Below are 25,250 nucleotides of genomic sequence, written 5' to 3'. Positions count from 1 at the left end.
CTGGCTAACCCATATGTCCTAGGACACAGTTCTGCATGGGGGGAGGGGCTAGTTCCTGCCCCTCCCCCCATGCAAGCTTCTGTGGTTGTATCACAGGAGCCATATGACCATCATGCATCATAAGAAATGTAGCCTAACCAAGGAATCCAAGCAATAGAAGAAAATAGTGAATAGAGGCAGTGTGGTAAATCAAAGATTAATATCAAACTAAGTTGAAATGAACTATTTCAATTCCAGAAGGCTGACATGTTTTGTTTCAACTGGAAATGCCAGAGCTTTCAAAACTTTCTGTTTTGTGAAAAATGTTTTACTATTTCAAATGTCAGTCCTGATGCAAAACATAAGGTGGAAAGGAGGAAGTATCAGCCTTTCCCAAGGGGTAGAAATTCTGCTATTCAACTAGCAATAAAAACAGCTACTCTGAGTCACTGGAGAAGGACAGATCCTTTAGTCCTACAGTCCAGGTACTTTAAATATCCTTTCTTTGTCTCCCTCAGAGCTGCTTGTGCTCAAGGTTTATATGGGATCTAGTGTTTGCCAGCCAGAAACAAGTACATTGCTGAACTTCACATTTTCTTTAGAGATGTGCAATAGTTTTTTTGATATCCAACAGAATTTCCCTTCACCTTTTTTTGGTTTTAAACAGAACAGTTTGATTTTTATTGTTCCTATTCTATGAAATTTGATAATGAAAAGAACAAAACCTGCAGATAACATTTTCCATGCCTTTATGTTACAATTGATTCAAATATACTGGTCAAATTAAAGTGGAGGGAGGGAGATATACACCGTCCTCCAAGTTCTCTTCTTTTTACAATTACAGAGCCTCAGCCACAGTTCTTACTAATGCACAATTTTGATCCTCCAAGACAAACTTTCAGAAAGTTTCCTTGATCCCCAGCTAGTGTCACTTGCTCAGAAGGAATATAAACACCAAAACTGGATCTTTTATGGTCTAGTAATTCATCAAAGATAAATTAAAATGATGGCACCAAATTATAAAAAAGAAGCATTGACAAATAAACAACATAGATAAAGGTAACAAAATCAAACTTTAATGTCCACACTATCGAGGTCTTCAGATGCTTCACTCCTGTTGGAATTAATCATTCTAAAGACTCTACAATGAAACCAATGGGAATTAGGCACTTAAATGCCTTTAGGCCCAAGGCTGCTGTGAGAATCAAAATGAAGGACCACATTCTGGGCTCCTGGTCTCAAAAGGAAGGAGGTACCTGATTTGTCTGCTCATGCACCTCCTGAATAGGACAAAAAGCTAAATATAAGCCTTCAATGTTTGGAAGCATATTCACAAATAAAATGACCACTCATGATTAAAACAGTTGCACTGCTATTAAATTACTGTCAGGGTGCACAAAAACTTTCTCCTGTCTTGCTCCCTTTACCAGAGGGGCCAGTGCACACTTTGAAGGAAATATGGTTAACCCTTGGAAGAAAGGTTTATCTTGCATTGCATGCACAGTTTAGGACAAGTGTACTTAAATACCAGAGAAGCTCCAACAGTCCTCTGCCACAGAAATCTCACAGAGTTGTGGGAAAAAAGGAAGGATTCAGATGGACACAAAATGATTTCTTCCTATGGTGCCCTTCCTCCTCCAATTCATCCACCTCCACTTCCTAAACTGCAAATACAGTGTTTCTGTTTCAAGACAAAAATAAAACAGCTACTTTGAAGCAGCACAATAGACGGAGGCAGTTGCAGGGGAGGAGGTATAGGAACCAAAAGCAGATAAATAGATTTGACAGCAGCAAGCTCGCATTAAATTTCCTTCCACCCCACTATCTATATCCAGCACAAAAGGCAAATCTGTTATGATGAGGTGTTTAATAAAGTTCCAATGAGAAAGAAAAAAAAACCCCTTAAATATAGGACACACACTGATTTTTATTTCCCAGAAAATCTGTACTTACATTTACAGCAAAAGCCACCAAATTATTGTTCATATAATAATGAATATACAGAAACATGCAACACTGCTACGGTGACACTTTCTAGTGATCTCCACTCCAGACTATACATGTAAAGAGGAAGGAGCAGACCCTCCAAAAATGCTGTCTAAATGGTACTACATCCCCTCTACCCCTCCCTGCCCTACAATAACTAACACCAAGGGGAAAGGCTGAATAATCTCCGACACATTGCCATCCCATTTGGAGTGGACTGGTGCTTATTTTGCTTGCATATAACCAGGACTATTGGATTCTCAATGGCACTGCCCCCAAATGCACTCTCAAGTTCACAAAGCCTGGTTAGGTGGTCAAGGGGAGGACATAATAGCAATCTTCAAATATCCAAAAGGCTGCCATAAAGAAGAGGGAGAACAACTTTTCCTCCTTGTTGCAGAGAGTAGGATGTGAAACAGTGGTTTTAAAGTACAGTGAAGTAGATTCAGATTTTGTATCAGGAAAAACGTCCTTATTGTTCAAACAGAGAGGCAGTGGAACACACTACCAAGCTGTGGAATCTCCTTCACTGGAGACTATCAAGAAGAGATTGAATAAATATTGGACAGAGGTTATTTTAGGAGCAGTTTACATGCATTTGTGGAAGGTGGTCTTTGAGGTCCCTTCCAAACCTATGACTTTATAATTCTATGAAACTCCAGTTGCTACTGAGTCAAAGGCAACCTACTCCTGTGGGCTCTTTCAAAGCTACTCTACACTGCAGCCACCCACTGTGACTGTAGCAGTGTAGTGTAGAGCTAGCTTCAAACTAGCTAACTTGAATACCAGCAGCCATGGTAGTATGGAGCTCAGCCAGGCTGAAAACCTGCCTGAGAAGCTGTGTAACTACCTAGGTGCTTAGGCCGAGCTGGACCCCATGTTACTGAGATACACTGATACTGGTGACTAGTTTAAAGTTAAGCTTATGAACATCAACGTGAGGTGTGGTCATCACAGAGCAGATTTATGCCAAATAGGAAAAGAGGAAGCCAAAACAGACAGAGTGGCAGCAGCAGCCAATGATTTCCTTTTGCAAATCTGTAAATCCTATTACAGAGAATTCTCTGGATTTGCAAGCCTGGGAGGCTATAGCCTAGAAACTGTTGGTGATCACACCCCAAACTTCTCCCTATGAAGCAAGCATTTCCTGGAAAATGCTGCAAAACAAGTCTCATTTACTGCCACATGACACCACTTGGGGGTCGAAAGGAGATACAAAGCCCTTCAGCTCTCAACTCCGAGTTTGAATCCAGACCACATAAGTACACACTGCACATTCTTATCATTTGATGGCTGTTCAGTGAAATAGCAACCGATTAGCAGGTAAGTAAAAATGGGTGGATGGTCTTGCTGCTATGTAAAGTGGTCAGGCACCCACACTGCACTTTATGAACACTTTTTATCAGTCACAGCACAGTGAAGTAGATCAGCACAGATAGAATGAAGCTGGAGACAGACTCACCCCCGCTCCTCTTGAGGTGATCCCTTCAAAGGTGGCAAGAATTGAAACATTTAATATCTTAGGTATTTGAGTTCTATCCTCCCACCCTTATAGCTACCATGTCCCCTTAGCTATTGACTATATGTATTCATGTCACTGACATCCTTTGGTCTCTTATGACTTAGTATTGCTGTTTCTGGTGTTGTGCTATTTCTCTTACACAGTAGTTAGACATTAACCCTAGATTTTTTCCCCAAATAATTCCAATAGCAAATCAGTCCTGAAAAGTCCAAAACACAAGAAAAGGGTGGGAGCAGAGTTAGGTCAAGATTGAATCCTTTTGACATTTCACCTCTAACATCACCTCTTCACAGAGGTATAGCTAGGCAGGCTACATGGACGCCCAGGACAGTATCAGTGGCCATGATCTCATAGCCATGAGATAAGCCATCACTGCAGTCAGAACTATTTATTGCACCCCTCCACAAAGCCAGCACCTGGGGTGGCTGTCCCAGTTGCTCCCCATCTCTTATGCTACTGGCTGCACAGAAGGAAACATGTTCTCTATTGTTGTCCCCTCTATTTTAGTCCCCCGTTCTTTCAGACATCAACTGCCAAGGGTTCTCCCAAACTGTCAAGCAGAGAGGGGACAAGGAGGAAAAAGTTGGTGTGTCCCAGTGTTTGTTATTATTTGTATTGTTATGGCACCCACCAGCAACAATTAAATTCAGGGTCTCATTGTGCTAGGGAGCAAAAGACAGGAAAAAGAAATTAGTACTGTCCTTCTTTTACTGAGGGGGAACACAGTCACAGCAAAGATTAAAGGCCTGGCCCAGAGCCCTACATGAAAGCTGTCACGGAGCTGGGAATGGAACACAGAGTCCTAGTCCTGTGCCTTAACTCACAGCTCTCCAATGTGTAGTTCAAGAGCTACAAGAGGCCCACAAGGCATTAATGCGTGCCCCCACCCCCTACCTGGCCCTTGCTTCCCCCTATCACTCTGGGAGCAGCAGCAGCTGGGGGTTTTGTGCTCCTCCTCCCTCCTCTGGCTTTATCTTCCTGACCTTGCTCCACAGAGAAGGGAGTGGCACTGCCCACAGTGACAGGGGTGCCTGCAGCTTGGGGCACCCACACCCAGCACAGTGCAGCATGGGAGCCCACAGTTCAGGGGAACTGAAGGTCAGGGCTGGGGTGCCTGAATTATGTGGTGCAGAAGGGCAGGCACCCACACAGCACAGTGCAGCAGGGACCCATGGCCCAACCCATACAGCTCTGCAGCATGCAGTCCCTGGGCACTTAGAAGTGACCCTGCTTCAACTTGCAAGAACTTCCTCCTTTTTTTTTTCCTTTTTAATGCATCAAGATTTGCTGTATTCTCTTACATTGTGTATCTGATACCCATTTAGGGTTGCCCACTGGTCCTGTTTTATATCAAATCATTCTGTTTTTAAATTTTGTCCCCTACCCATTTCTAAATGAGGGCTGCATAAAAGTCCTGTTTTTCAGTTCATTGGTGGAAATACATGTCAATCATTTGTCCTCGCAATTCTATTGGCTGTGTCTAGAGGTAGGGCAGTGCGCAACCAGGAGAAGCAGGGTTCAGAGCCAGCCAGGGAGGGAAGGAGATGGCCTTTTTGTGGTGACCCCACCCCTCGTTGCTGATTGGCCGAGAAGGCAGCAGCCCCACCCCTCACTGCTGACTGGCTGCTAGGACCAGTGGTTGTCCTCATTCCACTCTGCTACCACTGTTGTCAGAAGTTAGCAAGTGCCAGCACTGGTTCAGTTTACTTTCAGTGCCAGAAACTCATAATCACTGAAGTTAAAGAGAACCTGTAGGTTTGGAGGGCTAAATATTATAGTCATTAGCCACAATTTAGTCTTGCCAAGCAGAGAAGTGGGTTGTCCTACTTTTAAGTGACCAGGGGCTGCACATTGAAAGGCCTGCAAACTCATGGGGCTGCAGTAGGTTGGATATAAGCACAGTTTTACCTTTCACTTTGAATGAGTGAAGCAAATCTCATATCTGCAGAAAGGTACTAATGTTGTGGAAAACAGAATCACTAAAGGTCCTACCCTTTGGGAGAACAGAATAGGAATAGTTTTTCCTTCATATCTCCCTCCTGGGAGAGCAGGGTAATTGACACTGCCTGATCAAAGTTCCAAAGATGCTTGTTGATTGGTCTCTCTCCTGAAACACTGTTACTGAACAGTCATTTAGCACTTGCTTTAGCATCAAGTTACTGCATTGTTATTTAGAACTGTGCAATCCTGGTGGTGCACAGGTCATTTCCGACCCTACTGCACAGCAGTGTCAACATTACGGTTCATGCTCACCGATGCTATATTGCCACAGCGATGAGTTACATCGCTACATCTCATGTAGACGTTCCCACTGTGGAGGAAATGAACTTATGCATTTGGGCACTTAGGGGACATCACTCTTTCTCTCTCTCTCTCTCTTTCAGTCCTATTCTAAATGTTAAATATTTAAATCTTGTCTTCTTAAGCTGTCCATATGCAAATGCATGTGTGAAAACACAAAGCTAAGCTTGCATATGGAACTGATATGGCAACATGCATTCAGCTAAGCATGCATCCAACTGGCCACTTGCATCCACAAATATGGATTTGTATATTCAAAGGCAGCTTCAACAAGGAACTGGTTGCAAAACTGCACATTCACTGGGAGAAAAGCTACAGGTTTGTATTCTGTTGTTATGCTATGAATGCCTTCACTGACTCCTCTTTTTCTACCACAAAAACTTCAAGCTTCCTGATACTGCCATCGAGGTCTTGCAACTTATCCACTCCTATCTCTTTTGAATGAACCTGCATGTAAACTTGGTTAAAATCAGTTCCATTCCACCTCTTGTGACAGGGTTTATAACGGCACTATCTCTTCTTCAAATCCTTTTGTGAGACACTTCTGCTAAGAACGTATCAAGAATCAGCCAACTCATTTTGTCTAGGTTGAAGAGCATCTAGAGATTAACATTTTTATTATGCATTTGATCCATTTCCCCTCAACTTGGTTGATTCTCTTTTTAGACAAGGAGTGGCTAACCTATGACACAGGCAACCTCTGTGGCTACAAACAGACATTGCATTTATCCCAGGATAAATCATTTTACTTGGGCAGCAAGCACACAGCAGGGAACAAGAAGCAGAGCAGCAGATCAGGCAGAGAAAGAGGATCAGAGTGGTGCTTGGGGAAGGTGAAGGGCCAATCTGTGATAAACCTGCCAAAAAAAGGTTGGTCCTCACTTTCTCAGACCATTAACTCTTTGAAGCCATAGTTTTGTTCGTTTGTGTGGACAGTAAGTGATGCTTCAGTACAAATAACCCTGCTGTGTGCTTGCTGCCCAAGTTCCTGCTCTACTTTCTTCTACTACATGCCCTACTTGCTGCTATGCTGCCTCTCCCATCCCTGATCCACATGCTACACAGGCTGGGAACAGATGTTATATTTGTAAGTTGTGCTTTTGTTTGCTCTGGAACAAAAATATCCTGGGATTGGCATGCATACACATCACCCTTTGGAGCAGGATTTAGTGAGCGGTTGAATGCAGAGCTGAATGCAGTGCTGCTTTTCTGCCATTGATTCAATGATGCAATCCTGGGATAACTGTACAGATGTACTTTGCAGTATCCTGGGACAAACTGTTACTACCTCTTACCCAGGAAACCTTTTTAGGATTTATCCCAGTATACTGGACATGGACATCTATATGATTGCACTTTTTCCTAGGATAAAATGATTTATCCCGGGAAAAATGCAACATCTGTTTGTAACTACAGAGGCTTCCTATATCACTTGTGGCACTTGTGCCACAAGTTAGCCACTTAGACAGCCATTCCTTGTCCTGAAAGTCTATGATCTGTGCGTGATGTGGGAGAAAAAGAGTCTGCGATGCTTTGATTTTCAAAATACAGGAATGAATGTCTCCTTCAGAAAATCTGTCAGGCATCTGACAAACCTTGGGAAAAGAAGGGGAAGAAAGATGTAGAAAAAAGGAAAGAGATAAATAGGGAAAGCTTTGGTTCAAATAAGCAAGTTACTGCACCCGCTTCTTCTCTAGACAGTATTTGCTTTTCTAACTCTTGAAAAAACGTGTTGTGCAAGTTAAATTTGCCCCTAGGTAGCTTTAACTTGAGCAACCTGCACCAATTCTCCAGATCACCATAGGTCTGCTTGACCTCCTCAGCAGTGACACAAGGGTCAGATTTTCACATGGATGAACTGCTCTTGAACAATTTCTCCAATGTCTTAGGCACAAATAGGCTTTTCTTCATCAGGCAAGAGTTTGCTCTCTTTCTACTTTTCCCTCCTCCCCAGACAAAATGCATTTATTGGGGTCAAGGAAAACCCCGCTCTCCATTACTGTGTAGGTGCTGACAGAGGTCCCAGGATACTGAAAAAGATCTGGGCTGTTCCATATTCACATCTATTTATTTGCAAGATGTCACCTTTTATAAACTAGGGTTACAGAACAACTTCTAAGGTTTGCTGTGTCCAGTTACAGTACTTGATATAAGTACTATTACTTACAGAGTTACAGTACTGTAAGTATATAACTTTAGGGGCAATATGCAAATCAATGTTGATTAGTTATCTTCAGCTGTGAAAATATGAGGCCTGATCTTGCTTTTGATTACATCTGTATGGAGTCACAAGGAGAAACAAAACCAAAAACAGATCCATATCACATGCCTGTAATGAGAGAGTACTATTTAAGAGCTAGTTTCAAAAGGGCACCTTTTAGAAGCCACTAAACACTGTTACAATCTCAGAGTATGGTCAACACATCTATTAATTCTGATGCTGCAAGTCTCCTCACTTAGAACTTCATTGGTTAAGTATTTTATCACTTGAAATTGTGCCAAAAAGTTCTGGATCTCTACTGGAGCCCTGTGCACTTTCTGTCTATCAGAAATTCAGTTAAGTGGATATTAAAATTAGTTATTATTCTAATGACACTTGATTCTTATGAGCTCTTATGAGCAACTTATTTACTATGTCCACTCTCCCAAAGATCCAGAAGACTGACACCAGCAAAAAGGTTTTTTTAGCACTGGACATGGAAGTACCAATCTTTGTGGATGGGCCAACATTCCTTTATATAGGTGGTCCCTTTGTATTACACAGTGACGAAGGCAGCTTCTCCTGAGACAAAGTATCATAGTAACATTATAAGAAAATTATCCAGTTCTCTATATATGTATGTTTTCTGAGGAAAAATTAAAACAAATCTATATTCAAATCATCTACCCTTAGAATTAATTATACAAGCCATTGTGAATAATATTCATTATGAATTTATGCCCGTGTTTTATTACCACTGGCAACCTGGCTTTCTTTTAATAGATTTGCTATCTCCCAGCTACACTGGGCATGTAACTGTCAGACCATGGGTTGTTTGCAAATTATTCACTTCAACAACTTACTCCTTGTACCTTGCGTGGTTGATCATCTAATGCAGGGCTGTCTCAGCCCCATACTGGACCCCTGAAACTTCTTCAACAGAGAAATATCCAAAAATTTGCTTTCAATCTATGATTTTAGACAAGGCATCATTGATGCCAAAATTTATGATTCAGTTGAAATTTGTGAATATGTTTGCTAATAACTGGCAAGTGCCTGAATACTCACAAACAATGCCAATCCCTGAGCCATAGTTGACTGCACTTGGCCTTTGTTTTTGCAAAGCCATTCATAATTGTTTTTAAATGGTTTGACTAGATCTACTCACAAGTCATGTATAAAAAGGGGATATAGGGCATTTTCATCTAGAGGGAAGTGGTTCAAATCCATAAATCACTGCCACTTTAATTCTGTTATATGCCCTCCATGAAATAAGTTTACCATAATCACCACACACATGATGGGGGCAAGCTAGTTGGTGACATAGTCAAAGGAAGCGCTAACCAAATAGGCCTGAAGACAGAAAGAATCTCTCATATCTAAAACCCTACTGTATACCCCCTTCCCCTCCATCCTTTCCTATCCCCAGTAGACTGTTTGGTGCCCCAGGGATTCATATGAGCACGAAGAGGACATGGTGAAGATACTAAGAGAACCCGCATCACCCTACTATGAACTCTAAGAGAACATTATTTATAAGTAATACAGCTAGGGTTGCCAATCCTCCCAGATTGGCCAGGAGTCTACTGGAATCAGCATCGATCTCCTGGTGACTGCTGAAAGCAATCTGGGAGATTGATATTATGAACAGGTTGGCAATAATAGCATTACGTCATGTTGGGGGAAAAAATCTCCCAGAATAGCTTCACTCAGAGTTGGCAACCCTAAATACAGCACAGCCAGAGAGCAGGAAAAGGTGAGGACAGCCATGCAGGTGGTTCTGGCCTTCTCTGGACCCGGGGGGCGGGAGGCGGGGAGGGTTATGGGCCAGGCCAAAGATTGTCTCATGGGCAGGAATTAAAGGGAGGACCCTCAGACAATCAATACAAAGAACCCAAATGCTGTTATTTTTAAAAATCTTGTGATTTTTAAGCTTGACTCATACGTTTGTTAAATACATTTTACTAGTAATCCTAATAAACGTAGGGAAGAGATTAAAGTTGTACTCAGTGTCAAACAGCAAGTTACTCAGCCCACACCTGTATCAAATGCGGGGAGGGGGGGACAGTGCAGTTGAATCCTGCTCCACCCAAACTTTAACACCAACTGCCTGGGAGAAGCACCAGGATTTCTATTCAGGTAGTACTGAGAGAGACAACGGACTTCCTTATTATCAGTTTCCCAATTCTTGTTAATCTCTCTCTACTCCACAGGTGATGGCAACATTCTATCCTTTTTAATGGTCTTGATGTTTTAAACTATCCTTTCTTCTCAAATTTTGCTGTCTTTTAACCATTCATGGTAATGTCTTTCTATTTCACAACCCTGCAGCCTAATTTTAGTTCTAGTGAAAAACTTTAACCCAGGTGTGGTAATATTACCTCTAGTGTAGAAATGACTGACAGTGAAGAGTTGGAGGCACTGTCAAGATGCTCAGGATGGCTAGATTTTGTTTTATGAATCTGAATATGTGATGTATATTTAACTATAATGACTACAGAACTAAGGACACAATATCTTTTGACTATTTTATGTATATTTGTGTTTCTTTTTAAACTTTATATATACCCTAGCAAATTAATGCACATTCTAATAGTTAGGTTTGTTTTTGCTTTGATGTTAAACTGAATAATTAAGTTCTAGCCCGCTATCATATTGGTAAAGTGTCTAATTTCTCTTTATCATATATAAAAAAAAAAAATTCTCCAGTTAATGTGCCACAAAATCCTAAATCCAGTCATGATCAGATCAGTGGCATGAAGGAATTGTGGAGGGACATAGTCCCCTACACATACAGTCTACCCACTCTGAATAAGAGGCACAGAGTCTCTAATTCTGATACTCTACATTTCACCTTTAAAGACTTGAGTCTTTAAAGACATATTTGAAAAGAACACAGTGCAACTAGAGGTCTATGACATTCTTTACCTAAAGCTTCTAACATTCTCTTATGCCCTGTGGCCTTTATTCATACTCAAATTAGGTTAGAAAATGAAAGTAGTTAAAATAAACACACATACTATTAGTTTTGGATCTTGCATGAAGTACATACAGGATACATACAGCATACACATACAGCAAGGATCTTGAAGGTAAACTACATCTACTCCACTTTTCCCCCAAGATAGCTCAGTGCAGAAAAATCAATTTAACTTCTAAGAGAATTCATAAGTTGGTTCATTCTATATATTAACTTTTTGTCATTGAGAATTTGGGGAAAAAAATCTTTAAATGTGCCTGGAACTGAACACACTTAAATAGTGAAGTTCTATAATATTATTTGTGCTGGAAAATTATTTCATCTTACTATTTTTCCTTCCTAAACAACCTTCCTGATAGATATCTGAATTCATGCAAACCAAAATTAACAAGTAAGAAACAGGAAGCTTTTAGTCGGAAAGTGGAATTTTAAGTACTTAGTGGCAAACAATGAACTGGAGAGATAAAGATGCAGTGGAAATGGTATGAAACAAACCTAACTTGTTTCCTGATGAAGTTGACTTGGGAGCATGTGTGCTACCATGATATAGGCCGGCAACGCTTTTTTGCTTTTATTTACTTAAAATGTATTTGTTCCTGTGAACCCTCCTATAAAAACAAATTATAGAGACAGCAATAGTAGGCTGGCCATCTCTTATAGTCATCTCATTTACTTTACAGTTTAGCAAATGTTTTCATCGGTGGAACTTAGTCCATTTCTTCAACTGTTTAAGTTACAACCAGTGTCACATTACACTTTCAAACATGTGCACTATTCCACATTGTAAAATGAAATCTACCACATCAATATTTAAGATTGGTTTAGTACATGAAAGTAAATTTGCTATTATCTACTATAGCCCTCTGGAAATTCTGTGATGCAAATGTGGGGTATGTAAATATTGCCGGTCTTTTCATTATTCGTGCCGTTTGTTAACTTTTAATAATTGAAAGTTCCCAGGTCAACAGAATTACTTTATCTTTCTCCCTCCCCCACATTTTATCTCCCTCTCCCACCAAACAGGTATCCATGTCAAAACAGGACTCTTCACTTGGGGGTTTGTCTGACCTAGGTCACTTAAATGTCAAGCTTTTCACCAGTTGTTAACACAAAGCTTCCACCCAGTGCTCTAAAGCCTGCACCACAGTTTGTTTCAGCTACGGCTCTTCTATCCACATTGGATTTCTCTCAGTTTTGCAGGAACTATCCATCCTCTCACAGGGAAGTGGTCTCAGTGACAAGGAAAGAGGTCAAACACTCTTAAGTGAAACTGTAGAAGCAGAATCCTCCAAATATGGAAATGCAATGGATTTTGTCTTTAAAAAAAAATCCTTAAGAAAGCAGAAGGCTCCTAGGATACCATTTTAAAAACTATCTGAGCAGAGACTTTATTTTTGACTGGGCATAAAAAGACAGCAGTCTTTTAAATAGTTCTAAAGCAGCTCAGACTATATTTTGCCTCCCAGAAAGAGATCAATTTTTATTTAGATTGATTTTAAGATTTACATGTGAGAAACAGACAAAATTGGATCAAATATACACCAAAACAAATTGTTGGCTCCCATGAAAGCCAATAAAACCAAAATAAATTTAGCAGATTTCATCTACCAGCATCTGAGATTTGTTTTACTTTGTTATTTCATATACATTTACTGAACAGAAATTTGTTTAACTCTTTTCCAGTTTTCTCTTACTGAAACAATAAGACTCTCTGTAGAATATTTTGCACTTGAATATTATCACCAGGATAGCATATGGTGCACTAGCAGTAGGCCGTTTATCTTCATCCTCTTTGTAAGCTAAAATTAGCACAATGCATTTGCAGCACTATATGCTGTATTCAGACCAGTATGATATAACTAATACAATTTCAATTCCACCCTTGGCTAGCCTCCAGTATTCAAGCACATTGATTAAAGTATTAATATATTTAATACTAAGTTTATATTTATCAACCTGAGAGGTACTTTTAAATTAATATAGCCATTTCACCTAAACCAACTCCAGCAGTAAATAAAATGAATGTATTAGTAATAAACACAAATTCAATATGTTTGATTTGTATACAGCATCCTAATCCATATTAAAATGCTTTATAGAGAAAGTCATAGTGCACAGATGAATATTGTTGTGTGCTGTACCTTTAAATGCTATGTTTGAGAGAAAATACAATATTCAAGTTTTATTAATGATGTCCTGTTCATGCTGTGTTCCCTCTTATTGGCAGTTTTTAGGTGGGAATTAAATTAACCCATTGGGATTAAATTAAAGGAATATACAACTAAATAAAAAGAAGGATTTACACCAGATCCACAAATGCAGTTAGGTACCTGCCTCCTATTTAATCCACCTTCATTCCCACTGAACTTAATGGAAGTGAAGACACCTAAATACTTTTGTTGATCTGGCCCTTAGTGTTTGAATAAGAAATCATCTATGAACTAAGGTCTTCAAAGGCTTGCAGAGCAACCAATGACAAAAGCAGAACAATAGGAAGAGGTTCAAGTAATACATCCCTTTTAGTTGACACCCCTTTTAGTCAATGTAATCTGCTCATCAAACACTTCCAAAACTCGGGCAGGTTTAGTTTTACAGAAAGCACCTATAGAGCCAGTGGTTTACGTTTACTAGAGCTTTACAATTACTTCTCCCTTTCTTCCTCCCCACTGTTTGCCATTCAGGTCTCTGCCTTTAGTTCTATTGAACATTTCCGAAAATGTGGCTAGCCTGTATTGGACTGAATCTCTGCTGCCCCTATTTGTCCCTTTAACTTGGTAAGTCACAGGAAGTCAGCTTGTTCTTGATATATTAGTGATAATTAACAAATGTCAATGTTGCTGATTAACTTGTATCAAACAGCTTTGAAACCTGTGAACTTAAGGACTCCCAAAGCTTGCTCATTGAGAACCACATACATGCAGCACCACAGGTTCAACAACACTGAAAAAAGATACATAAACTTACTTTCAAGGATTTCTGTAACTTATCTCTAGTGACCTGTGAATAAAGTGTATTAGTTATTTACCTGCTATGAAAAATGCATTTAGGAACAGCTTCTGGCCCTACTTCCAGAATTTTGTTTCCTTCTTGAAACAGACATGTTTATATATTACAGCTTCCCCATATGTAAATGCTTCTGAACAAATAAAGACATAATCAATTCCAGGCCAGAGAACTTGATGGAGGAATACCGACTTTATTTTTTACTCAAACCCTCCCCAGGAACATCCCTTACTTTCACCATGGAGGAGTGAGAAAGTATAAATGGGTACACCCTGTGAAGTCCAGCATAGGCACAATACTTCCACCCCACTTAGCTGACTCTTCTACCAGATGTAGAAGGGGCATCTTGAATTTGTTTCTTGCTATTTAAGAACAAGGGTGGAGAAGCTTGCTACTCGAGTCTGATCTACAATGTTTTAAAAACTATGTTCTGTTTATATGCAACTTAACATTATGCTTAAGTGGACTGGCCTTTTGAATACCTGCAGCATCATCGCTTTTCCCTTAGTTACAAGCGGTATATGCAAATACTTCAAATATGCTGTGAGTGATGTGAGATTCAGGGGGTGATACTAATTTCCCAGGTACCTACATGTTGTTGGTGTTTTTCTGGGGGTGTTGTTGTTATTCAGACATACCCTCTGCTCTACTTTTCACTAACTGCGAAAGCTTTGTTTCATGGTGACCTGCATTTAGTGACAAGACAGAGCTGAGCTATGTCTCCTTCTGAAGCCTATCAATAGTAAGTAGGCCCTGGAATATTTTTAGCCAGTCCTGAATGTGCAGGGTGACACAAACTGCTACTCAGAGAGATACAAGGCCTATGCATCAGCTGAGTCCCATTTAAGCCTTATTTTGAGGACTTAAGTCATGCATACTTGTAGGTCTTCTGCGGCCTTCTGCACAGGGATGGATTATGTCCCCAGTGAACAGACATCGGGTTCAGAGTCATTATTTTCCATACACAGGAGCAGACACAGAAGAGAAAGGGTTTGAGGGGTGAATGGTCCCAGATAGAAAGTCCAACCCCACCCACATGCTGCTGCTGTTGCTTATTTGCACTATGTCTGCACCTCCTTGTTATGCTTCTATCCCAACTTCCCCAGATCCCATACCCATATGGTGTTTTGTCTCCTTCTGCTTCTTTCACAAGCATTCAGCTTACAAGAGGTGCAGCAGGGTGAAAGTAACTACAATCTCTGGAGCCCTCATTTTACTGCTGCTATTAGAACAAGTGAAATTGCAGGGAAATTACCCAGACGATCCACAAGCACAATAATGATATGGGTGTGTGTTGAGGTGGGGAGGGAAGGAAGATGGATAGGAAGGGAAGCTATGGTTAAAAAAAAAAAAGATAAATGGAGGAGGAAGAGCAAAGAAGAGACTCTGAGAAAAGAAACAACATGAATGGCTAAGACATCTTACAACCATTCGAGCACTTTACTGGTAATGTCCTTACTAAAAGGTCAACCAGAATAACAAGGCACAGCATTCCTAGGCCATCCCAGCTAAGGAAAAGAAAAAAACCGAACACTTGCTCTGGTATTCTGAATGACATGAACCACTGGATTGCCAGGCCAGCAATAAATGATCTCTGCTGAAATATAACTGCAACAGGTACAACATTGCAAACATGCTATTCTCCAAGTAAAAGCAACAGAGACTGTCTAATTATACGGAAAATGTTATGCAATGTTGGGAGAGAAGTCCCCAATTTCATTCACAAATAAAGTTATGCCTATAGGTTTATTCATTTCCTTCTTTCTGAAATGATGGCACCCAAATCTTATGGCAATGTTTTCACTGGGAAATTTTCTTTCAGAAAGAAACCATAAAATAAGACAGTGGTTGGTAAGGACACACTAGGAAGAGATCAATGCAGTGCTTTTAACAAGCTTCTAATTACAACATGCTCTTTATAGGACCAGTTGTTGACACAAGAATGGCTTGAGTTTGGTCTCTATCACCACAATAATTATCTCTGGCATTCATGCAGTGACTTCTGTCTTAAATAATCCACAGTGAACAACCTGACTTCTTAGAAAATTTGCAAGGGACCTTCAAGTATCACAAATGGTGAAGTTATATCATCTGGAGGACAACAAATCCAATGGCACTAGTCCCATACAAAACTCTATGGAAATGGTCCAGAAGTGACTCACAGGCTAGGGACAGATATTACACATGAACCAGTTTAAGTGATCAGAAACTGGTTTAAACCTGTAACAGAACAGATGTTCAGTGCACATCAACCAGTTGGAAAATGGCTGAAACCGGTTTGAAATAAACCTGATTGAATGTAGTATTAGACTACATGATTGGATTGAATTGATTGGAGTCAAACCAGTTTATGCAATGTCTGTCCCAGACCCCTTCCTGGTTTAAGTTAAATCAGAGTCCCCCAGCATCTCAGCATGCTCTCTGGACTGGGCAGGGCAGGGCTCTCTCTCTGTTCCACAGCAGGACTGGCCCCTTCTCTCTGCTTCCCAGACTGCAGGCGTCTACCTGCCTTCCACCCCTCACAACTCCCTCCTAAGCACAGATCACTGTCCCCTCTGCCTTACACAGGCACTTCTCAGCATTAGCTAGCATACCACATGCTGGCTATGGTCTGTGCTGTGGGAGACCCAACACATGGAAACAGGACAGGTTTAGGGCTCTTTGGAGTTAATCAACAGGTAGCTGGTAATGTCCCTCCTACCTTAGAACAAGTTGTTTACAAAGAGCTTGAACTAATGAGAAATCCTTTTGTTTTGGTGATGGGGGGATAAATGCTGTGTAAACCCCTGCTGGCTCCCCCGCTGACCAGTGGAGGGGGGACCCTTCCCTAATCAGAGCATCCTGCAAGGGCCTGGCATGCCACCCTTCAGCTCAGCACTATGAAAGGGAAGGGAGGGCTGCTTTAGTGCCTCCTGGCTTCTAGCCTGAGCCACTGCAGGCATGTGCCTGCATTTTCTCAGTCCAGAGAGGATGTCTGTATGGTTACAAACTGATTCAGCCTAGCCAGGTTAGACTAACCTGCAAAGATTGAATCAATTCAGGCTCAGGCTTTTTGAATGTCAGTCCCTAGCCACAGGGAATAATGCCATGGCCTGAATCATCACCAACCTATTCTGCAGCATTTTTATCAGAGGTCTTCCCATCCAAAGACTAGCAGAGCTAAACCTGTCTGTCTGTCTCATTCATGAGATCACAGCTTGAGGAAGTACAGCTGCAGTCATGTTTATCAACAGCCCAAAGAAGTTCCCATAGAATATACATGAAGAAAACATTTCCTCATCATTCTAATACTGAAACAGATTAGAAATGAGGAAGAATTAAGAGTCCCCATTGCTTGTTTTATGTGGTCTGTCAGCTAAACTTTACAAAGAGCATATTCATGTTTACAGAGATATTAAAGTTATAAAAGGGACATTTTTATTTTGCTTTCCCATAGCCTAAATGAAGGTGAACCAAGTAAATTTGGCAAAGGCCACTAGTCAGATGCCATTTCCCACAGCAACATGGTATTTTCCTCTGGGAATAAAACATTTTCCTTAAACTACTGTTTATAACTCTTATCAGCTCAACAGCAATAGAGCCATCAAGTCCAATATCTTGTGGAAAAAAGTCAAGGTCAACAAGTACTTGCATTTTCGTTTATCTTTAGCTGCAATTGCTACTGACATTCAATTGGGTAATAAACATGAGGACTGTCAAATGCTCTCAGCAAACAGGTGATCCAAAAGCTATCACAGAGAAAGAGGCTACTGCCAGGTAATCAAACAATTCTGTTGCAACAATTATGATTTGAGTGCATTCATTTATAGAAGCAATCACCTGTCAAATTTGAATGAATATTGTCAAACGATTCCCACCATTGGGGTAATAAGGGTGAGAAAATATGAACTATGCCTGCTCTCAGGCTTTTTCCCAACAAATCCATATCAGCATTAACAAAGACCCATCAACTTAAAAAAGAATTCCCACTGCTTCTGCATTTAATGGCAATTTTTAGATTTTGAATATTCTGTCATTTCAATTTAAATAGAAAAAAGGCATTACACAGGAAACACTTATCACCCATCAAAAAGTATTTGTGTGTTTCTGTCTACCTTTATTCTTTCTAAAATTGTTGCCACAGCTTTTGAAACGTGCTCCAATTTAAAAAACCCCAAAAAACAAAAAAACATGAATTTATTTTTTAAATACACTTGATTTATAGGATTTTAAACACTCAGGCCAAGAGCCACATAGTGTCCCCCATGTTCAGCCCAATTCTCACTGATGTGGGCACAGGTTGTGTATGCAGACTGGGAAGAGACAATAGACCTGAATACTGAGATCATAAGTGCCACCTCTGAGGTAAGAAGACCTTAACAATTCACAACATCAGGCCCAAATTTACAGGAAAAAAACCTATTCTGCAAAATAAAAATCACTCTAAACATTTCCCAAAACATGTTAAAACTCCCACAATTGTTTATAAGGAATGTCTTGACCCCCGCTCACTTATATAATATATAATTTATATATAATTGTTATATAATTGTTGCAACTAAAATCCATTCCCTTGAGTTAATCCAAATAGAGGACTAAGGGCTCTGAATTAAAAGATAGTCTATTTCCATAGCCACATTAAATGTAAACATCCCCAAAAGTAAGTTTTCCTACTTTCATCCTTCCAGTTATGACCACAGTTTTGAACTGATGAATCTGCCATCTTATGTAAGTGACTCTCCTCTCTCAGTCTGAGGCTTTTCCTAAGCAGGATTTGAAATTTATGTTAAACTCTGCTAAAATATGTGTGGCAGTTTTGGAATGCTTATTATCTAGGAGGGCTGACCTGAAAAACAAGTTATTAGTTACATTGAGAATTCACGTTTGCCCTAGAAGGGGAGTGGGAGAAAAGTTTTACACGGGGAAAAATTAGTTTATGACTATGCTACCTACAAATTAAACAAAGCAAATAAAGTTAATAAAGATTTAAGGCTAATATGACCATAATAGTCAAATAATGAGGCAGAGCCTATTAAGAACATTGCAAGTTGTTAAAATGAAACAATATAGATGTTTACCCTGGTGCATGAAGCTACATCTGCAAAAACAGAAATGGACGACAATACACAGCACTGAAAATTTTACCCTATGAGGTTGAATTGCTGAGACTTTTAATATTGTTGAAGTCTAAGTCCAACAACTGAACAAGACTGACAAGACCAAAAAAAAAATAGTTTCACACCCTCCGGCTTTGAGCTGAATGATGAATTTACATCATGTCGTTATAAGCATAATTCTCAACTACTCAATCACGGTTAAAAAATAAAACATGATTCTGGGGAGATAAAAATAATTAATTCTGGTGCAGCTGAAGAATGAGCACATATGTGAAAAAGCTGGAAACTCAAACCAACAGTTCGAGTTTCTCCTGTGACAAAAAAAGTTTCTGTCTTACACCAAGAAAGATGCACAGGGACACTTCAGAGGGGGGGAAAAGAGCACAGCCTTTGAGATAATGCTGATACATCCTATTTTAAAAACAAAGCCTATTAGACCTAATTCAAGATTCACAACATATAAATAACTAGAAAATACTGGGAACAGCCCCTCTTGACTAATGCCCTGTCTTTTTCAATTGAGGGTCACATCTAGTCTAACCAATCGCATGATAATGGCATCAGTAAAGGTCAATCAAAGACAAGCCGAGGCTTCCACTGTCTGGCTGACCTTCGGAGCTTGTGACAAATTGCTATCAGTCAATGTCAACTAATGACAGCAGTGCTTTGGCTAATCAATTGTTCTAAAAATGATCAAGAAAACTACTCACAGGACAGCTCATTTTCACATCAATGCCTGTGAAGTATGAAAAGCTCATTTTTTGAGTTTTTAATAAGCTCATAAGTAAAGCAGTTACTTGGTAACAGGGGTCACCTTACTGAAAAGACAGAACCTTTGTCTGCCTTTTACATATTCTTTTATTACCATATTATAGTAAAAATATGCCATGCTATTACTATGCCAGAGGGCTACATAATAAAGTAGCTAATACTTCATACATTTTTGAGATAAATACTTCTGTGATTTAGGGACCTCTGTTTGGAGGTAAATAATTGTAGATATACTTTCCATGTATTTAAATGCAAAGCAATCACTTCTAGTACACAGGTGACAGGCCTGCTTATTATTCCAGTGAACTTTATGCGACAAAGTCTGCAACAAAATACATGCCAGTGACACCATGCTGGTGGTTAGCAATAGTAACATTTGCTTTGTTTTTAAACAACCCACCTGCCCAAGCTGAGAATGTAGTCTTTTCGGGCTGTTACTAATCCGATTGAAATGTTATGGGTAAGCCAAAAAGTAAAACCACGAACTTGAACACATTTCTGCTTTAAAACAAATCTCTGTATGTACACTAATCTGGAATGCAGAAACATTCATGTTAAGCAAGCTGTAATCACAGATCTCTTGAAGGAAAAGGTAGCCACAGATTAAGAAGCCTTCCAAGACTTCATTATACCTGTTTCTTCCTTTCGTGGAATCGTTTTCATACTTCCCTCAAACCATCACACTGCGGCCACACTTTAATTTGCATTTACACATTAAATATTACCAAAACAACAAATGATGCTATACAATGGTATACGGCTTGAGAACTGTAGTCACAATTATGTTTTGCTTTCTCTGGTCTATGAAGAGAGTGTTAGTCAAAGTACATTTCAGGGCATCGCACTACAAGAAGTCTCTTGAGAAAAAGCCGAGTGAGCATGAACAAATACACATCATTCAAACCACTTGGACCAATAGAACATCAGATTCAAAAGAAGGAGTTTTGCTTTATATTTAAGTTTACAGTTTTCGTGGGTTTCTAACAAAACCTCTGTATTATTTAAAATCCTGTAAAAACACACACAAACGCTAAACAAGAAACATTAAAACTTTTGTTTTCAACAGGGAAACTCCAAACTGACAGCAGTTTCAGATTACATCCTAAACCTGAATTGCTATGGTAGTTTTTCAAATTAAAATATCTTCTGTGGCCTCAACCACTCTCAAGTTGTCCATAGGAAAGAAATAAAGGAGGCAGGGCAACACTTAAGCTGAGCCATAATTGGAAGTATGTGAAAAATGAAGTGTCAGTTCGGTCAATAAAGGGCAAAGGTCAAGGGGAACTGCAGCCCAAACTCTGTGCGAAATGTGCTCATTAAGACATCCAATCAGAGAGCTCCTTCCCACCTATCCCATTAGTCATCAGACATCTGACTGTTTCAAATGCCTGGGTCTGTGCTGTTATTACTTTTCTTCTTCATGTAAAAAGGCGAGCTGGTATATAAATCGTTGCTCAGTCATCTGGAACATAATGTGGCCCTTTTTTCCCCCTTCATCCAGCTCTGCCTGCTGGCTTCACAGGCTTGAAACAACTGCCTTGAGATTCCCTTCAATAATAAATGGAATTGCCTTTTGCCTATAGGTTGCCTGAACTCATACAAAAGCCAGAAAAACATTGCAACTATTGATACATTTTTATAAAGAAATATCATTGCTTTTCACTCACTGCTTTAAAGAGCAACAATTATTTTGAGGTTAAAAAACCATGTTGAACCTGGTCTCAGGCCTGAACAAAAAAAAGGAGGCATTGATACATTTTTAGTCACACTGGATAGCTAAATACAGACATTAAAAAGCTCATGCTGGATAGAAGCTGCCTGCACAAGGTCTTTATTGAGGAATCTCCTTCAAAAAATAAAAAACCCCAAGAAGTTCAAACCAAAAATATGATTCTTCTTAAATTAGAGCACAGAATCAAAGATAATCAGGGATGCTGCTGCTATAGGTTTCTCTTTGCAGAACTATACCTAAAGACAGGCTTGGGTTGTTTTGGTTTTGGTTTCTTTTTAAGGCAGAGTTTTTGTAAGCTATTTTTCTGCAACGCAAATGGATTGCTTAGCATCCGTATTACATTAAACAAAATCTAGGCAACAATTGCTAGCATTTGAAAATAGAAGACAAAAGGCATTACACAGTGATGGGAGCAGAGATGCCTAAACTTTTCTCAGAAGATCATTATGCATTCCCATATGATAAGTATTCCATAGTACATCTGTCACAATACTGAGCCATTATAAGAGACTGTGTCAAAATGCTATGTAATAACCTGCCCTGCTGTTCCATGGCATGAAACTTCATAACAGCTCCCTAGCAGTTAAATAAGGATTTGCACAATAGATCATAACAGTCAGGAGTCATTACTGTCTACCAGGTAAATACATTCACATTGAAAAGCAGACATTAAAATGTTTAAATGAAAGAGCAGCACACCACACTTTTAGAGGAGACAGTTTGGTATATTTTGCAAATAGATAACTAGATAACTTATACCAGGTGCCTGTTACAACGATTAAAGTAGCAATGATGTACCATGTAAATAAAAAATCCTTTTTTTTTTAAATCAAAAGTGCAAAAATACATAATAGAGCATAATGACTCCAAGCAGACTAGATATGCCTGTGCATAGATAGGAACCTTTTAATTTAGGGTCAAGTCTGTCAAGCCCAAGTACCCTTCAAAAAAAACAATTATTTTGAAGTTAGAAAACCATGTTAAACCTGGTCTCAGGCCTGAACAAAAATGGAAATATGGATACACTTTTAGTAGCCCACACAATTATGAATCCCTATTAAACCTGTGCCAAACACACATGCCTAAGCATATGGGTGTCAGGTGACTCACTTCCAGATACAAGAGGAAAGTTTCTGTCAATGCATTCATAGTACCCTGCCTTGAGAGTCCGTCTGTTATATGTAATTTAGCCATTTGGAAAAGTGTTTGGGACCGCATGAACAATTTTTTGTTTAAAGCCAAAACAAAAAACCCAACCCTGACATTAAAAAAAACCTCATGCCATAATGTTTACACTAGTCACAACCCAGCCTGTTGCATCAAGATTTTGCAGCTGATACGGAACACTAAAGCAAATGAGAACAAGGATTATGCTTCATACTGTATGTGCTCTAATATTAAGAGGGCACGGGCAGAGAAACTAAGTAAAGGAGAATCAGGGAGGGACAGGTTTTAATTAGTTTGTGCTTTAGAGTAAAAACCATTTTGGATATTTTTTAAATTGCATATTATATTGTTGAAAGATGGCCCTAATGAGAAAATATATATATATATATATATATATATATATATGTAAATCTATAAATGCATCTAAGAGACCCAATACTAGTTATACAGTCCAAATCCTCTATTCCATAAGGGCATGGGTAGGAGATAGAATCCTTCCCTCTCTGTCCTTTGCTGTGCCATATCATAGGTGCAGCTTCAATATTGCAGTAGCTCCCTATCTTGCTATTACACAGAGGACAGCCAATGAAATGGTACACATCCCGGTTCAGCACACTGCTGCCCAAATGTAAATGTTCAAAAACCTTAAGTTTGGATCCACCCCCGCTAAAATCATGAGACTGACTTAAAAATCACGAGATTTAAACAGAATAAATCATGTGGGTATTTGTCTTCAGGTGTTTGAATCTTTTGCTCTGCAGCTTTTCTCTCCCCTCAGCCATGAAGGCCAGGAAGTTACTTCTATCTCTCTCATAAAATCTGGGATTTTCTCATAATCACATGCCTCTAAGAGCTGGAGCTTTAAAGCAAAAACACACAGCATAGCTTAAGAGTTAGTAAAGTGGCGCCTCACTCTTCTTTCCTGTCCTGAGTTTCCTCAAAAAACACATCATGTAGGCACAAGAGCTTCCATTGTAGAATTCAAGTTCACTGCTGTACAGTCCCTGAATCCTTGTTCTAACAACAGTCCTGGATCTGCTCCAGTGTACTCAAGAGTCTCTAGGAATGATTCAGCATAACTGAATTGGAGTTTCACCATTCACTTCAGCAAATGCAGATCAAGTCCAATATGGAGACCAGACAAAGCCCTTTGTGATTACTAGGTACGTGAAGTAGAGCTGCCTAGCCCAAATAGTTGATGTGAATACTTGGCTCCCTCTTTCCAGAAGTGTAATGCAATGATCCCTCTTGACAAAAAAAGTATTCCTTTTACAAAGATCTATTGCATCGTGAGTTCCAGTTTCACTAAAGTTCATTATAAACTCTGGGTAAAATTTTCAAAAGTGCCAAAGTGACTGTGGAGTCCTAGTCCTATCAAAATACAATGGGACTTTTAAATGCAGGCACTTTTGAAAATTGTTACTTTCTCTTTGTATAACATTCACCTTGCCTTGAATGACAGGCAAATCACTGAGCCATGAGGAATAATCCAGCCAGGGAGATGTTTGTCTTCGTCAGCTGACTTGATTAAATATCAGAAATGACTGACACATGTTACAAACTAATAATATGTTACATTTTGAAAAACCAAACCTATTTTTAGTAGAGCTTTTCAAAAGCATCTTGGGGACTTAAGAGCTCACATCTCACTGAAAAATGACAGAACTTGGACCCCTAAATCACTTGGGCACTTTTGCAAATCTTCTCAGGACTGTTCCACACATAATACACCCTTTTAACAAACAAGTATTTCAGTCCTGGCTAAGAAGCCTCCAGTAACAAGTTTCAGTTCAAAGAATATTTTTCAGTGTCTCAGACAGCCCTAAAAAACCCCCCTATGAATTTAAAATTTACGCTGGAAAATAGGGAGCTATAATGAACATGCTGACACCACCTTAACTATAGCATTGCGACCAGCGACACTATAATATACATGTATACATACTTGAAAGAAAAAAGGCCCCTTGAATTTATGTTGCATATCATTTTCCAGTAAAAGTCAGAGGTCAGAAGGTTACCAGTTTCTGCCTCAGCTCAGCTCTGCAACAGTTTACTATTCCAGGCCCCATTTTACTAGGCTATACTTGTGATGAAGTCAGCAACTTTTCCTTAAACAATAAAGTGTCTCAAATACTTAAAATTCTATAAAGAGATGTTATTCACAATATAAGCTACATCAATGCGTATAAAAAAAATTAAAATATACTGTTTTAGTTTAAAACCGAATCCTGTGAAATATAGGCTTTGCAATTCTAATCAGTACTGTTCAACATTTTTTGGGAACACAATTCCTTTGTTGTCTAACAGCACTCGAATGAAACATGATCATAAAACCAGATTTAAAAGTATATACCTATTGTGAGTTCAGAGTCAACTTCAATAAAGCACTCCCTTTTATATTCAGATTAAGGTTCCTTTTCAATTTTTAATTGCATTAAATTAACACAAAATCCACTGCAGTTGGTCTGATCAGAAAAAAGTAGAAAGCATTCAAACAATTTCTCTTTAAAACT

At 39.4% G+C, this 25,250-nt stretch overlaps 1 protein-coding gene across 1 annotated transcript in view; it reads right to left on the bottom strand.

The window, feature by feature from the left end:
• The window catches only part of MEIS1 (Meis homeobox 1), a 124,770-nt gene that overhangs the window by 70,343 nt on the left and 29,177 nt on the right, over positions 1-25,250 (bottom strand). The window lies entirely within an intron of this gene.

The sequence above is a fragment of the Alligator mississippiensis genome, chromosome 1, assembly GCF_030867095.1.
Source record: "Alligator mississippiensis isolate rAllMis1 chromosome 1, rAllMis1, whole genome shotgun sequence".
In the NCBI taxonomy this organism is placed as follows: Eukaryota; Metazoa; Chordata; order Crocodylia; family Alligatoridae; genus Alligator; species Alligator mississippiensis.
This window is presented reverse-complemented; position numbering and strand designations above follow the sequence as displayed.